The sequence below is a fragment of the Erinaceus europaeus genome, chromosome 8 (assembly GCF_950295315.1).
Source record: "Erinaceus europaeus chromosome 8, mEriEur2.1, whole genome shotgun sequence".
Classification (NCBI taxonomy): Eukaryota; Metazoa; Chordata; class Mammalia; order Eulipotyphla; family Erinaceidae; genus Erinaceus; species Erinaceus europaeus.
Genome location: NC_080169.1, coordinates 15,069,243 through 15,085,487, shown reverse-complemented (window position 1 = coordinate 15,085,487; position 16,245 = coordinate 15,069,243). Strand labels below are relative to the sequence as shown.

At 43.7% G+C, this 16,245-nt stretch overlaps 1 long non-coding RNA gene across 1 annotated transcript in view; it reads left to right on the top strand.

Annotated features, from left to right (window-relative positions):
* Positions 1 to 7,331: 7,331 nt before the first annotated feature.
* LOC132539760 (uncharacterized) overlaps positions 7,332 to 16,245 on the top strand; it is an 84,270-nt gene continuing 75,356 nt past the window's right edge. The window contains exon 1 of the long non-coding RNA XR_009551059.1: positions 7,332 to 7,597. This is a non-coding gene — a long non-coding RNA (uncharacterized LOC132539760). The remainder of the gene's footprint in view (positions 7,598 to 16,245) is intronic.

The window sequence follows — 16,245 nt, the reverse complement described above, 5'->3', positions numbered from 1 at the left end:
GCTTTCCCATTGCAGGTGGGGGTCTGGGGGTTCGAACCTGGGTCCTTACACATTATCACATGTGCATTCAACCAGGTGTACTACCACCTAGCTCCTCTGAGTTCTTCGGTAAAACCTCATTTTACGTTTTATTTTAATTTATCAGCATGAAGAAATACAGATGATTTCAAGAAAAGTTTTAGAGGGTTGGGGTAGGTAGCATAATGGTTATACAAAGAGACTCTTCTGCCTGAAGCTCCAAAGTTCCAGGTTCATTCCCCTGTACCACCATAAACCAGAGCTGAGCAGTATTCTGGTTAAAAAAAAAAAAAAAAGTTATTGGGAGGATAGTGTGAAAAAGACAGGGCCTGGGTGATGGTGTACTCAGTAAAGCACACACATTACTATGTTCAAGGACCTGGGTCACTCCCCAAGCAGTACTGTTGCTCTCCTCTCTCCCCACCCTTCAGCTTCTCTCAGTACTATCACATAAAGGAAGTAAAAAAAAAAAAAAAAGGTGTGGAGAGTGGTGGATTCATTGTGCAGGCACCAAGCTCCAGTGATAACCCCGACGGCAATATAAAGAAAAAAAGAAAAAGAAAAAAAAAAAGGTGGGGTGGGTGGTGGCACACCAGGGTAAGTACACACATTACAGTGCCCAAGGATCCGGGTTCAAGCCCCTGGTTCCCATCTGCAGGGGGAGAACTTCACAAGTGGTGAAGCAGGACTGCAGGTCTGTCTCTTTTCCTATCCCCCTCCCCTCTCAAGGTTTTTCTGTCTCTGTCTAATAATAAATAAAAAGATTTAAAAGACGAAGAAGAAGAAGGAGAAGAAGAGGGGGCCAGGCAGTGGTGCACCTGGTTAAGTGCTCACATTAATCGAGCAAGGATTTAGGTTCAAGGTTCTAGTTGCCACCTCCAGGGGGAAAGCTTCACAAGTGTTCTGAAGCAGGGCTGTAGGTGTCTTTCTGTCTCTCTCCCTATTTCTCCATTCTTCTCAACTTCTGTTTCTGTCCAGTAATAAATAAAATAAAATATTTCAAAGAAAAAAAAGTGGGGGCCGGGTGGTAGCGCAGCGGGCTAAGCGCATATGGCGCAAAGCGCAAGGACTGGCACGAAGATCCTGGTTTGAGACCCCGGCTGCCCACCTGTAGGGGGGGGTCACTTCGCAAGCGGTGAAGCAGGTCTGCAGGTGCCTATCTTTCTCTTCCCCCTCTGTCTTCCCCTCCTCTCTCCATTTCTCTCTGTCCTATCCAACAACAACGAAATCAATAATAACTACAGCAATAAAAAACAACGGCAAGGGCAACAAAAGGGGGACAAAAAAAGGCCTCCAGGAACAGTGAATTAGTGGTGCAGGCACTGAGCCCCAGTGATAACCCTGGAGGCAAAAAAAGAAAAAAAAAAAGTGAAAGGACCAGGTGGTGGTCCATGTGGTTGAGCTCACATGTTATAATGCTCAAGGGCGCAGGTTTAAGCCCCTGACCCCCACCTGCAGGGAAAGCATTTGAAGTGGTGAGGCAGTGCTGCAGGTGTTCCTCTGTCTCTCTACCTCTCCCTCCCCTCTCGATTTCTGACTGTCTCTATCCAACAAACAAATAAAGATAAAAAAGGGGGAGGGCGGTGGTGGCACACCTGGTTGAGTGCACAGGTTAACAATGCACAAGGACCAGGGTTCGAGCCCCCAGCCTCCACCTGCAGGGGGAAAGCTTTGCAATTGGTGAAGCAAGAGTTTCAGGTGTCTCTCTGTCTCTCTCCCTCTCTATTGCCCCCTTCCCTCTCAATTTCTGGCTGTCTGTATCCAATAAATAAATAAAGATTAAAAGAAGAAGAAGAAATGAAAGAGACCATACATAACACCAAAGCTTCCTTCAGTGTGATGGGGGTTGATCTTGAACCTGGGTCACACTCACAGCAAAGCAGCACAGTATCCAAGTGAACTATTTTGCCAGCCTTACATTTATTATTCATTTATTTTTTACCAGAGCACTGATCAGCTCTGGCTTATGGTGGTGCGAGGGATTGAACCTATGACTTTGGAGCCTCAGGCATGACAGTCTGTTTTGTATAACTATTATGCTATCTATCCCCGCCTATTTTTTTAAAGATTTATTTATTACATTTTTTATTTATAAAAAGGAAACACTGACAAAACCATAGGCTAAGAGGGGTACAACTCCGCACAATTCCCACCACCAGAACTCCGTATCCCATCCCCTCCCCTGATAGCTTTCCTGTTCTTTAACCCTCTGGGAGTATGGACCCAAGATCATTGTGGGATGCAGAAGGTGGAAGGTCTGGCTTCTGTAACTGCTTCCCCATTGAACATGGGCGTTGACAAATCGATCCATACTCCCAGCCTGCCTCTCTCTTTCTCTAGTGGGGCAGGGCTCTGGGAAGTGGGATTTATTTATTTATTTATTGCCTCTAGGGTTATCACTGGGACTCAGGTGCCTACACTACAAATCCACTGCTCCTGGAAGCTTCTTTCCCCTTTTGTTGCCCTTGTTGTTTATCGTTGTTGTTGTTGTTGATGTCCTTGTTGGATAGGGCAGAGAGAAATGGAGAGAGGAGAGGAAGACAGAGAGGGGCAGAGAAAGACAGACACCTGCAGACCTGCTTCACTGCCTGTGAAGCAACCCCCCCTGCAGGTGTGGAGCCGGGGTTCGAACTGGGATCCTTGCACCAGTCCCTGCGCTTTGTGCCATCTGCGATATGCGCCACCTGCTCTTATCCCGCTGCACTACTGCCGACTCCCTTATTTTTTTTATTTCTATGAGAGGGAGAGAAAAAAAATCACTCAATTCTGGCATTATGTCGTAGCAGGGATTGAACCTGGGGCAAATGCCATGCTGCTGAGCTAGCTTCTTGGCTCTAAAAATTCCCTTTCATTACCTTTTTTTAAATTTTTTTTTAAATATTTATTTTTATTTATTTATTCCCTTTTGTTGTCCTTGTTGTTTTATTGTTGTAGTTATTATTGTTGTCATTGTTGTTGGATAGGACAGAGAGAAATGGAGAGGGGAGGGGGAAGACAGAGAGGGGGAGAGAAAGATAGACACCTGCAGACCTGTTTCACCGCTTGTGAAGCGACACACCTGCAGGTGGGGAGCCAGGGCTTGAATCAGGATCCTTATGCGGGTCCTTGTGCTTAGCGCCACCTGCGCTTAACCCGCTGCGCTACAGCCTGACTCCCACCTTTTTTTTTTTTAGTTTTGTATTTGTTTATTTATTTTTATTTTATTAACCAAAGCAGTGCTCAGCTATATGGCTTATGGTGGTATGGGGAATTGAATTTGGGACTATGGGGCCTCAAGCATGAGAGTTCTTTTCATAACCGTTGTGTTATTTGCCCTTGCCATCATTAGCCTTTTTTAAAAAATATATATATTTGAACTTATTTGTTTATTATTGAATAGAGACAGAGAAATTGAGGGGGTGCAGGAGACAGAAAAGGAGAGAGACAGAGAGATAGCTGCAGACCAGTTTCACCACTTGTGAAGCTTTTCTCCTGCAAGTGGGGACCAGGGGTTTGAACCTGGGTCCTTCTTCACTGTAACCTGTGTGCTTAACCAGGTGCACCACTAAATGACCTCCCTTTTTAAAAAAATTTAAAAAGTATTTATTTATTTTCCCTTTTTGTTGCCCTTGTTGTTTTTCATTGTTGTTGTAGGTGATGTTGTCGTTGTTAGATAGGACAGAGAGAAATGGAGAGAGGAGGGGAAGACAGAGAGGCAGAGAGAAAGATAGACACCTGCAGACCTGCTTCACTGCCTGTGAAGTGACTCCCCTGCAGGTGGGGGCCAGGGGCTTGAACCGGGAACCTTCCGCCGGTGCTTGTGCTTTGTGCCACGTGCGGGTGCTACCACACTACTCCCTGACTTACCTTTTAATCAAGGTGGTTTCGAGTGGATTTCCCATCAGTCCCTGGAACTATCTTTGTCAAGTTCTTGTCATTTCTCTCTCTTTTTATTATCTTTATTTTTATTGGATAGAGAAGAATAGGGAGATAGGGAGAGAGACAGAGACACACCTGCAGCCCTGCTTCACCACTCGTGAAAACTTCCCTCTGCAGGTGGGGACAGGGGGCTTGAACCCAGGACTTTGAGCACTGTAACATGTGTGCTTAACCAGGTGTGCCACCACCCAGCCCTTCTTTCTTTCTTTTCCCAGAGCACTGTTAAGCTCTGGCTTATGGTGGTACTGGGCATTGAACCTGGAACCTCAGAACCTCAAGCATGAAGGTTATTTATGTAACCAGTATGCTGTCTCCCCAGCCCAAAGCTTTAGGTTTCCATGACACTGGATGGTCTGCTGGGCAGGATCTTCCAAGTTCCCCTATTGGTCCTGCATGACTCCTCAGGGTCCCATACTTGGAAATCTGGCAGTGCTCCCTTTTCTGTCTTATCTGTACTCTTTTCTTAGATGATACCATTTAAGCAGTTGACTTTGAATACTCTCTATGCTAATGATAATTCCTAGCTCCATCCATTCACTTTTTTCCCCCCCTGGAGCTACCTACTTGATATTGCAACAGAATATGTAATAGACATCTCAAATTTAGTATTTCCACAAGAGAATTTCCAATCACCCCAGCAAGATCTCCAGCAGATTGTGCAGGCTTCTTCACGTCACGTACCATTGCTACTATCCCTGTATGTTTTTCTCTCATCCCTCCCTCTTCCACCTACAAAACAGTCAAAAATCCCCTCACTTCTCACCACCCCTCAGTAGCTTTTCTCACTCACTACCTGCACCTCTCATCAAAGTGATCTCACTGGCTTCCTAATTGGTTTCTCTGCTTCCAGTCCTGTCTCCTAAGCATTGACGCTCCATGGTACACTGTTAGGAATGTAAATAAAGTCAGACCACTACTCTGCTTTGGAGTCTTAAACTATCAAAGACTTCAGTGCAAGGAGAAGAAATTCAGGTCCTGATGTGGTTACTTACAGTGTCAACATCATACATCCCTTAATCATGGTTACTTACAGTGTCAACATCATACATCCCTTAATCACTCTAAAGCTAACCCTGCCAGACAAAGTAAGGACTGCAGAAGCTGACTAAGGGCAAGAGGCTGGCATACTTTCGTGATGACTCTGTAGTCATTACCAGGCCACCCCATCACCTGGGGCCCCGGTCAGAGAGTCCTGGGATTCCCACACAGACATGATGGGCCTAGACTTCTAACAGATCCGTCTCACCACTGTCACTGGTCATCTCCATCAGGAACAACATAATGGAGCCCTTTGGGGGCCCCCATAGGACCTTGCCCTCAATATGGATCAATAATGGTAGGGAATGTTAGACTCTACGAAGGGAGGTTGGATACATACTCTACCTACTTCCTGAGGAAGATGGGTCCTGAAATTAGTGCAGCCTGGAGTGTTCCTAGCCGTGACCACAGAATGCGATCTCAGACCTACAGGGATGCAGACGCTACACAGGCTCCTGTGCTGAATATGGGCCCTAGATCAAACCGGTGGGGTTTACAGTTAACAATATTTATATATTTTCCCCATATTTGGGAGCTACTCTCTGCCCTGATCCAGCTTCCTTCTTTTTCTTTTCTTTTCTCTTCTTTTCTTTCTCTCTTTCTTCCCTCCCTCCCTCCCTCCCTCCCTTCCTTCCTTCCTTCCTTCCTTCCTTCCTTCCTCTGGAGCATTGATCACTGATCAGCTCCGGTTTATGCTGGTCCGGGGATTGAATTTGGGACATACAAGCCTCAGGCATGAGAATCTCTTTGCATCAGCATTATGCTATCCACCCATGCCCAAGAGACTTTTCTTTCTTTCAAATGTTTATTTGCTAAAGTTAGAGGGGACAGAGCAAAAGTGAGCCAGAGCATTACACTGACATATGAAATACTGGGATTTGAACTCAGGGCCTCATGCTTATAAGTTCAGTGTTCTGCCTCTAAACCACCTCCCAGAACTCTAGAGAGGATGTTCACGAGCATCTTTTCTGAAGATTCTCTCAGCCTGCCTTATCTTGCTTGTTCTCATTTGCTTTATTCTCACCACCTGCTCTTAACCTGCTGCACTACCCCCCCCCCGCTCACACTACTGTAATTTGCTTTATTCTCTTCATTGTCCCTTCACTGTCTGAAATTTCTTTTAAAAATATTTTATTTATTAATGAGAAAGGTAGGAGAGAGAAAGAGGAGAGAGAACCAGACAGCACCCTGGTACATGTGCTGCTGAGGATTGAACTCAGGACCTCATGCTTATATAAGAGTTCAGTGCTAAGGGTTGGTTGGTAGCACCCTGGGTTAAGCGCACATAGCTTGCAAAGCGCAAGGACCGGCGTTAAGGGTCCAGGTTCCAGCCCCTGGCTCCCCACCTGCGGGGTGGAGTCACTTCACAGGCGGTGAAGCAGGTCTGTGGGTGTCTATTTTTCTCTCCCCCTCTGTCTTCCCCTCCTCTCTCCATTTCTCTCTGTCCTATCCAACAACAACAGCAGTGACAAAAATAATAATAATGTGGTCTGGGAGATGGCACAGTAGCTAAGGCACTAGACTCTCAAGCATGAGGTCCTGAGTTCAATCCCTGGCAGCACATGTACCAGAGTGATGTCTGGTTCTTTCTTTCTCTCCTCCTATCTTTCTCATTAATAAATAAAGTCTTTAAAAATAAATAATAATAATAATAACAATAATGATAACAACAAGGGCAACAAAAAGGGAAAAATGGCCTCTAGGAGCAGTGGATTCATAGTGCAGGCTCTGAGCCCCAGCAATAACCCTGGAGGCAAAAAAAAAAACAAAAAAAAAAACTTCTGTGCCACCTCCTGGACTAGGGTATCTGAAAATTTTATTCATATATTTATTTATTCATTTATTCTGGGCCAGCCCCACCAGCTCTGACTCCACAAAGCAGGTGCTCAGCTAACATCTGATTAATAAACCACTCCTTCTCCATTGTCATACACACGACTGACAGGCTGTCCAAGTAACTCCCTCCCTTTCTTTGAGTGCTGGAGGTGGAAAGCACTGCATTTTAACTGAGCCCTAAGCTTTCACATCAGGAAAAAGCAAGCTGCTCAAGATTTCAATCATCCATATACTAACCCAGGAAAATTTCACCACTCCCTTGGGGGGGGGTCATACCTGTATTTTTACAGGCCACTCCCATTTTCTGTCTGTACTTGCTTCTGGATCCCTGCCAACTTTCTTGGGTGGTTCCCTTAAAAAAACTGTTCTCTAGTTGGACACTTTCCCTCTTGCCTTCCCAGATGTCTCAGAATCCTAGTTTACAGATACTTGTTTGCAGCTATGTCTTGGGTCTCCTTGTCTAAAGCAATGCCAGGTGTCGGGGCTGGGGGGCTGGGAGGCTGGAGGACTGGAGGGCTGGGGACAATTTCTTGAATCCTCATCCTGCGTCTCAGCAGTTCGCAGTCAGTCGCTTCCTGCCACCTCAACATTATGCTTCTGGTGTCTACACCCTTCTCCCCACCTCCTCACTGATTCCCAGCTGTGCTGAATTGAACCATGTTTCCTGTGCCTTTTCTGGCTTGGAAACTCTCCGCCTTGACTGCTGCTGCAACTCTACCCCCTAGTGGCCGAAACTGGAAACACGCATTTGGAAGAACAAAACTGCCTGGATGGCTGGAGAATCCGGGTGAGATCTGCCTTCTCTTGGAGTGATGGACAACTGCTTCTTTTTTTTCTTTTTTTAAGATATGTCCTGTATTTTTTTTTTTTTTGCATTTGGAAATGTTTTCTTTTTTTTATTTCTTTATTGGGGAATTAATGTTTTACATTCAAGAGTAAATACAATAGTTTGTACATGCAGAACATTCCCCAGTTTCCCATTTAACAATACAACCCCCCACTATGTCATTTATCATCCTTCATGGACCTGTATTCTCCCCACCCACCCACTCCCACCCCAGAGTCTTTTACTTTGGTGCGATAAGTCAGAAGGATGAATATGGGATGATCTCACTCTCAGGCCGAAGTTGAAAAACAAGATCAGAAACTAAAACACAAGTAGAACTTGAAATGTAATTGGCATATCGCACCAAAGGCAACTGCTTCTGTGTTCATGTCACATGTACAACTTCACTTCATTCACCCGTATGTTTCCTTTCTCTTCTTAAAATTTTAAAAATATTTATTCACTTTTGTTGCCCATGTTGTTTTTATTGTTGTAGTTATTACTGATGTCGTTGCTGTTGGGTAGGACAGAGAGAAATAGAGGAGGGGAAGACAGAGGGGGAAAGAAAGACACCTGCAGGGCACGGGTGGTAGCGCACCTGGTTAAGCACACACATTACAGTGTGCAAGGACCTGAGTTCCAGCCCCTGGTCCTCACCTGCAGGGGGAAAGCTTTGCAAGTGGTGAAGCAGGGCTGCAGGTTTCTCTCTGTCTCTCTCCCTCTCTATCAACCCCTTCCCTCTTGATTTCTGGCTGTCTCTATCCAATAAATAAATAAAGATAACAAAAAATTAAAAAAAAAAAAGAAAGAAAGACACCTGCAGACCTGCTTCAACTCTTGTGAAGAGACTGCCCTGCAGGTGGGGAGCCTGATAAAATTTTAAATTATCTTTATTTGTTTATTGGATGGAGACATCCAGAAATCAAGAGGGAAGGGGGTGATAGAGAGGAATAGAGAAACACAGAGAGAATGGGGGTAGATAGCATAATGGTTACGCAAAGAGACTCTCATGTCTGAAGCTCCAAGGTCCCAGGTTCAATCCCCCACACTACCATAAGCTAGAACTGAGCACTACCACACTACCTCCTGGACCACCACATTGAGTCTTTTTTTTTTAATTTTTAAAATATTTATTTATTTTCCCTTTTATTGCCCTTGTTTTTTTATTGTTGTTGTAGTTATTAATATTGTTGTTATTGATGTCGTCGTTCTTGGATAGGACAGAGAGAAATGGAGAGAGGAGAGGAAGACAGAGAGGGGCAGAGAAAGGTAGACCCCTACAGACCTGCTTCACCGCCTGTGAAGTGACTCCTTCGCAGGTGGGGAGCTGGGGGCTCAAACCGGAAACCTTATGCCGGTCCTTGCGCTTTGCACCACCTGCACTTAATCAGCTCTGCTACCGCCTATGTTGAATGCTTTCTATCTTTACATCTTTTGGAGCCTCTCTGCATACAAGAGGTGGATAGAATTTGGATCCCAGGGTCTTAATTTTTGCTTAGAACAGCTTGTTACATGGTTTTAAAAATTAATTAATTAGTTAATTAATTTTTAGAATTTATTTATTTATTAATGAGAAAGATAGGCAGAGAGAGAAAGAACCAGACACCACTCTGGTATATGTGCTACTGGGGATTGAATTCAGGACCTCATGGTTGAGAGTCCAATGCTTTATCCACTGTGCCACCTCCCAGACCACTTAATTAATTAATAAAAATATCAATTTATTCCCTTTTGTTACCCTTGTTGTTTTATTGTTGTAGTTACTGATGTTGTTGTTGTTGGATAAAACAAAGAGAAATGGAGAGAGGAGGGGAAGACAGAGACCTGCTTCACCGCTTGTGAAGTGACTCCCCTACAGGTGGGGAGCTGGGGCTGGAACCGGGATCCTCACACCTGTTCTTGAGCTTTGTGCCACCTGTGCTTAACCCGCTGTGCTACCACCCGACTCCCTATTCATTTATTTTTATCAGAGCACTACTCAGTTCTTGTTTATGGTGGTGCAGGGGACTGAACCTGGGACTTTGGAGCCTCAGGCATGAGAGTCTCTGCATAACCATTACGCTGTCTCCCTCTACGTACATGGCTTCTTGACCATGTTCTGGTAGCAGAAACAAATACTTGGGCTTGGAGGTGGCACTCTAGAATCATCAACAAAAGGTTGTGATTTTGATATATGGCATTTAGAGGCCAGAAAGATGCTCTGCGGCAATGCTCTCTCAATAGTAAAAATTAAAAAAAAAAATTTATTATATTTATTTACCCTTTTGTTGCCCTTGTTTTTTATTGTTGTTATAGTTACTATTGTTGTTGTTATTGATGTCGTCATTGTTAGAACAGAGAAAAATCGAGAGAGGAGGGGAAGATAGAAAGGGGGAAAGAAAGATAGACATTTGCAGGCCTGCTTCACTGCTTGTGAGGTGACTCCCCTGCAGGTGGGGAGCTGGGTGTTCAAACCGGGATCCTTAAGCTGGTCCTTGTGCTTCGCGCCATGTGTGCTTAACCGGCTGCGCTACAGCCTGACTCCTTCAATAGTAAAATTAAAAAAAAAATTAAAAGGGGCTAGGTGGTGGCGCACCTGGTTGAGCGTACCTGTTGTAATGTCAAGGACCCAGGTTCGAGCCCCTGGTCCCCACCTGTAGGGGGAAAGCTTTGCGAGTGGTGAAGCAGGGTTGCAGGTGTCTCTCTGTCTCTTTCCCTCTCTGTGTCCTCCTTCCTCTCAATTTCTGACTGTCTCTATCCAATAAATAAATAGATAATGAAATTATTATTATTTTTAAATTTAAAAGAGAAATAAACAAAAATAGTTCCCAAGTACTCTGTTATTAGAGAGGAACTGGCTTTCTTTGGGCAACGTGGCACCCTGATAGAGATATATGTCTGGGTAGGTCGGACCAAGTCAAAGGCAAGGATTTCCTCAATAAAGGGAAATCAACAAGATAAAACAACAAACAGACAAAAAACTGCCACCCTAGAATGTTCCTAGCTATGACCTTAGAATGCAAGATCTATAGTGATGCAGAGGTTACACAGGCTTCTGCATTGAATATGGGCCCCAGATCAAATGGGTGGGGTTTACAGTTAATGGTATTTATATACTTTGTCCATATTTGGGAGCTACTCTCTGCCCTGATCCAGCTTTCTAGTTCATTTTCCCACTCTGACACTGTCTCCCTAGAAATACCTTTGGCCTATCTGCATGTAAGCTGTTGGGCTCAGGCAAAAATTAGTAAAATCATGGACCCCCGGAATATACCTGCAATAGATCTACTAGCTTTTTCCAGAATGGAGACCCCAAATTTCACCTCCTATACTTCTGCTTTTAGGTTCCTGATGATTAAACAATTTGTTTTGTTTTATATGTTAATTCTTTTTTAGCCACCGACTTGCAGATGCTACTATGATGCCAACCTGACTTTTCCTGGGCAGAGGACCTCACCAATGTGTCCTGGAGCCCCGCCTCCCCAGAGCCCTGCCCAACTAGGGCAAGAGAGACAGGCTGGGACTATGGTTCGACCTGCTAATACCCATGTTCAGTGGAGAAACAATTACAGAAGCCAGATCTTCCACCTTCTGCACTCCATAATGATGCTGGGTCCATGATCTCAGAGGGATAAAGAATAGGACAACTTTGAAGAGAGGGAATGGGATACAGAGTTCTGGTGGTGGGAATTGTGTGGACTTGCACCCCTCTTACCCTATGGTCTTGTCGATATTTTTTATTTTATGAATAAATTAAAAAAAACCAACTACCAACAACAAAAACAAAACTGCAGACTGGGAGATAGCTCAGTGTAAGAGCTCAGGATTTTGATGCATGAAATTGAAGGTTCTAGCTCCTTAGCACTGATGCCAGAGCTGAGCAGTATTCTGGTCTCTTTCGTAAAAATTAAAAAAAAAACAAAATCTTTAAAATTATTTATTTTAATGAGAGAACAAACCATTGCTCAACTGTAGCTTGGAAGTCTGGCATGAAAAGGTTGTGCTGCCTCTCTGCCCCCTCTCTCGTCTCACCGCCCTAAGTCATTAAAAAAAATTAAAAAAAATTTTTTTATTATTTTAAAAATATTTATTTATTCTCTTTTGTTGCCCTTGTTTTTTTATTATTGTAGTTATTATTATTGTTGTTATTGATGTCATTATTGTTGGATAGGACAGAGAGAAATTGAGAGGAGGGGAAGAGACAGGGAGAGAAAGACACCTGCAGACCTGCTTCACTGCTTGTGAAACGACTCTCCTGCAGGTGCGGAGCCGGGGACTGGAACCGGGATCCTTACGCTGGTCCTTGAGCTTTGTGCTACCTGTGCTTAACCCGCTGCGCTACCACCCGACCCCCTAAAAAATGTTTTTAATGTTCTTTTTCAAAATTATTTTTATTTGTTTATTAGAAAAAGACAGAGAGGAATTGAGAAGGGAAGGGCTGGGTAGTGCCGCACCTGGTTGAGTGCACATGTTACAATGCACGTGGACACAGATTCGAGTCCCTAGTCCCCATATACAGGGGGAAAGCTTTGCGAGAGGTGAAGCAGGGCTTCAGGCGTTCCTTGTATCTCTCTCCTTCTCTACCACTCCCTTCCCTCTCGATTTCTGGCTGTCTCACCCCTTTGGAGCCTCCAATAAACAAATAAAGATAAAAAAAAAAAGTCTACATGGCAAAAGAAATAGAGCAAGGAGGACAGTGGAGAGGGAGAGGAACAGAGAGACAGCTGCAGCCCTGCTTCACCACTCATGAAGCTTTCCCCCTGTAGGTGGGGATGAGGGGTTTGAACCTGGGTCCTTGAGTATTGTAATGTGGGTGCTTAGCCAGGTGCGCCACCAGCTGTCCCCCTAGCCATTTTTTTAAATATATATTTTAGTATTTTTATTTATTATTGGGTAGAGGCAGAGAGAAATTGAGAGGAGAGAGGGCGATAGAAAGGGAAAGAGACAGAGAGACAACTGCAACTCTGCTTTACTACTCACAAAGCTTTCCCTTTGCAGGTGGAGACCCGGGGGCTTGAATCTGGGTCCTTGTACACTCTGTAATGTGGGTGTTTCACCAGGTCATTTATTTTTTTTTTGCCTCCAGGGTTATTGCTAGGGCTCAGTGCTTGCACCATGCTCCTGGAGGCCATTTTTTTCCTCCTTTTGTTGCCCTTATTGTTGTAGCTTTGTCGTGGTTATTACTGTTGTTGTTATAGAACAGAGAGAAATAGAGAGAAGAGGGAAGACAGAGAGGGGGAGAGAAAGATGGACACCTGCAGACCTGCTTTACCGCCTGTGAAGTGACTCCCTTGCAGGTGGGGAGCCGGGGGCTGGAACCCGGATCCTTAAGCCGGTCCTTGTGCTTTGTGCCACGTGCGCTTAACCCACTGTGCCTACACCCAGGTCATTTTTTAAAAAATTTCTTTATTGGGGAATTAATGTTTTACATTCAATAGTAAATACAATAGTTTGTACATGCATAACACTCCCCAGTTTCCCATTTAACAATACAGCCCCCACTAGGTCACTTATCATCCTTCATGGACCTGTATTCTCCCCACCCACCCACTCCCACCCCAGAGTCTTTTACTTTGGTGCGATACACCAATTCCATTTCAGGTTCTACTTGTGTTTTGTGTTTTTTTTTTTTTAAATTCTGATCTTGTTTTTCAACTTCTGCCTGCGAGTGAGATCACCCCATATTCATCCTTCTGTTTCTGACTTATTTCACTTAACATGAATTTTTCAAGGTCCATCCAAGATCGGCTGAAAATGATGAAGTCACCATTTTTTACAGCTGAGTAGTATTCCATTGTGTATATAGACCACAACTTGCTCAGCTACTCATCTGTTGTTGGACATCTGGGTTGCTTCCAGGTTTTGGCTATTACAAATTGTGCTGCTAAGGACATATGTGTACACAGATCTTTTTGGATGGATGTGTTGAGTTCCTTAGGATATATCCCCAGGAGAGGAATTGCAGGATCATAGGGTAGGTCCATTTCTAGCCTTCTGAGAGTTCTCCAGACTGTTTTCCACAGAGGTTGGACCAATTGACATTCCCACCAGCAGTGCAAGAGGGTTCCTTTGACCCCACACCCTCTCCAGCATTTGCTGCTGTTACCTTTTCTGATGTATGACATTCTCACAGGAGTGAAGTGGTATCTCGTTGTTGTTTTTATTTGCATTTCTCTGACCATCAGAGACTTGGAGCATTTTTTCATGTGTTTCTCAGCCTTTTGGATCTCTTCTGTGGTGAATATTCTGTCCATATCCTCCCCCCATTTTTGGATGGGGTTATTTGTTGTCTTGTTGTTGAGTTTGGCAAGCTCTTTATATATGTTGGTTATTAAACACTTGACTGATGTATGGCATGTAAAGATCTTCTCCCATTCTGTGAGGGGTCTCTTGGTTTGGGTAGTGGTTTCTTTAGCTGTGAAGAAGCTTTTTAATTTGATGTAGTCCCAGAGGTTTATACTTGCCTTAGTCTTCTTTGTAATTGGATTCATTTCATTGAAGATGTCTTTAAAATGTATGTGGAAAAGAGTTCTTCCAGTATTTTCCTTTAAGTATCTGATAGTTTCTGGTCTAACATCCAAGTCCTTGATCCACTTGGAATTTACTTTTGTATTTGGTGAAATACAGTGATTCAGTTTCATTCTTCTGCATGTTTCAATCCACTGTTTCCAACACCATTTGCTGAAGCAAGTCATTTTTTTAAAAAGAAAAATTACAAAATTTACCCCTCTTATCCTACAATCCTGTTAATTGTTATTAAATCAGTATTTTAAAAAAAAGAAAGGAAAATTACAAAGGTTTTGCTGAGAACAAAAGCCTCTACAGTTTAGACTTCCACCTAGTGGCCATAAAGAGTTATTGCAGTAATTTGCAATTCTGACCTTTCTCTTTCCCTGTCATTTGTTAAAGGTCTTTCAAGAAGACATTCCTTTCTTTATCTGACAAGGTTAGATTTTCTTCCAGTTGTTAAATCATTGAATGTCATTTGTTTTATTAAAACTAGTTTTGGGTTTATGGGATCTGGCCTCAAGTTACGGAGGGAAAAGACTTAGGGCTTAGGGAGCCAGGCTGTAGTGCAGCGGGTTAAAGCGCAGGTGGTGCAAAGCACAAGGACCGGCATAAGGATCCCGGTTCGAGCCCTGGCTCCCCACCTGCAGGGGAGTCGCTTCACAGGCGGTGAAGCAGGTCTGCAGGTGTCTGTCTTTCTCTCCTCCTCTCTGTCTTCCCCTCCTCTCTCCATTTCTCTCTGTCCTATCCAACAACGACAACAACAATAATAACTACAACAATAAAAATACAACAAGGGCAACAAAGGGAATAAATAAATAAAATAAATTAAAAAAAAGACTTAGGGCTTAAATGGGATTTAAATTTTACTGCATTTTACTTGTTTGATGATTATAATAGAGGTTGTCATAAAAGCTGGATAAGGGCATGAGACTGGCTCCCTTTAATGACGGCCTCTTGGTCAATACCAGGCCACCCCATCATCTGGGGCTCTCGTCAAGGAATCCTTGCATTCCCACATAGATATGATGGGCCTAGACTCTAATGGATCCCTTTCTTCACCAGCACTGGTCATGGTAAGTTCTTTTGTGAGCCTCTGTTTGTCCTCACTGTAGAGCGGCAGTGATTGGGACTTCCCCACTCTCTGATGGGAGACTGGGTCAACTTACCCTGTCGCTGGAAGTGCGGCCTAGAATGTTCCAATAAACAAACAAAGACAATAAATAACTTCGAGCTCAGAGGTCACACAGGCTCCTGTGCTAAATAGGAAGATACACAGGCCCTAGTTCAGATTTGGGGTAAACAGTCAATGGTATTTATGTATTTTCCTCATGTTTAGGAGTTACTTTCTTCTTTTTAAAAAATCTTTTTTATTGTCTTGATTTGTTTATTGGATAGAGACAACCAGAAATTGAAAGGGAAGGGGTTGATAGAGAGGGAGAGAGACAGAGAGACACCTGCAGCCGTGCTTTACCACTTGTGAAGCTTTTTAGGGAGCTACTTTCTGCCCTAATTCAGCTTTCTAGTTCTATTCTCAACTCTGCCATCATCTCCCCAGACAGCATTTTTAGTTCATCTATATGTTAACTATAAGGATCAGGCAAAAATTACTAAAGTTACGGACCCCTTGGAAAACACTTAAAATAGACTTCCTAGCTTCTTCCCACTAGGGATCTTCAATTCTTTTTTTTTTTTTTTTATAAAGTTTTGTCTTTTTAAAATATTTATTTATTCATTCCCTTTTGTTGCCCTTGTTTTATTGTTGTAGTTATTATTGTTGTTCTTGATGTCATTGTTGTTGGATAGGACAGAGAGAAATAGAGAGAGGAGGGGAAGACAGAAAGGGGGAGAGAAAGACAAACACCTGCAGACCTGCTTCACCGCCTGTGAAGTGACTCCCCTGCAGGTGGGGAGCCAGTGGCTTGAACCAGGATCTTTATGCCAGTCCTTGCGCTTTGTGCCACCTGCACTTAACCCACTGTGCTACTGTCCGACTCCCTCTTTCTTTCTTTTTAAAGATTATTTATTTATTTATTTATTTATTCATGAGAAAGATAGGAGGAGAGAGAACCAGATATCACACTGGTACATGTGCTGCCAGGGATTGAACTTAGGACCTCATG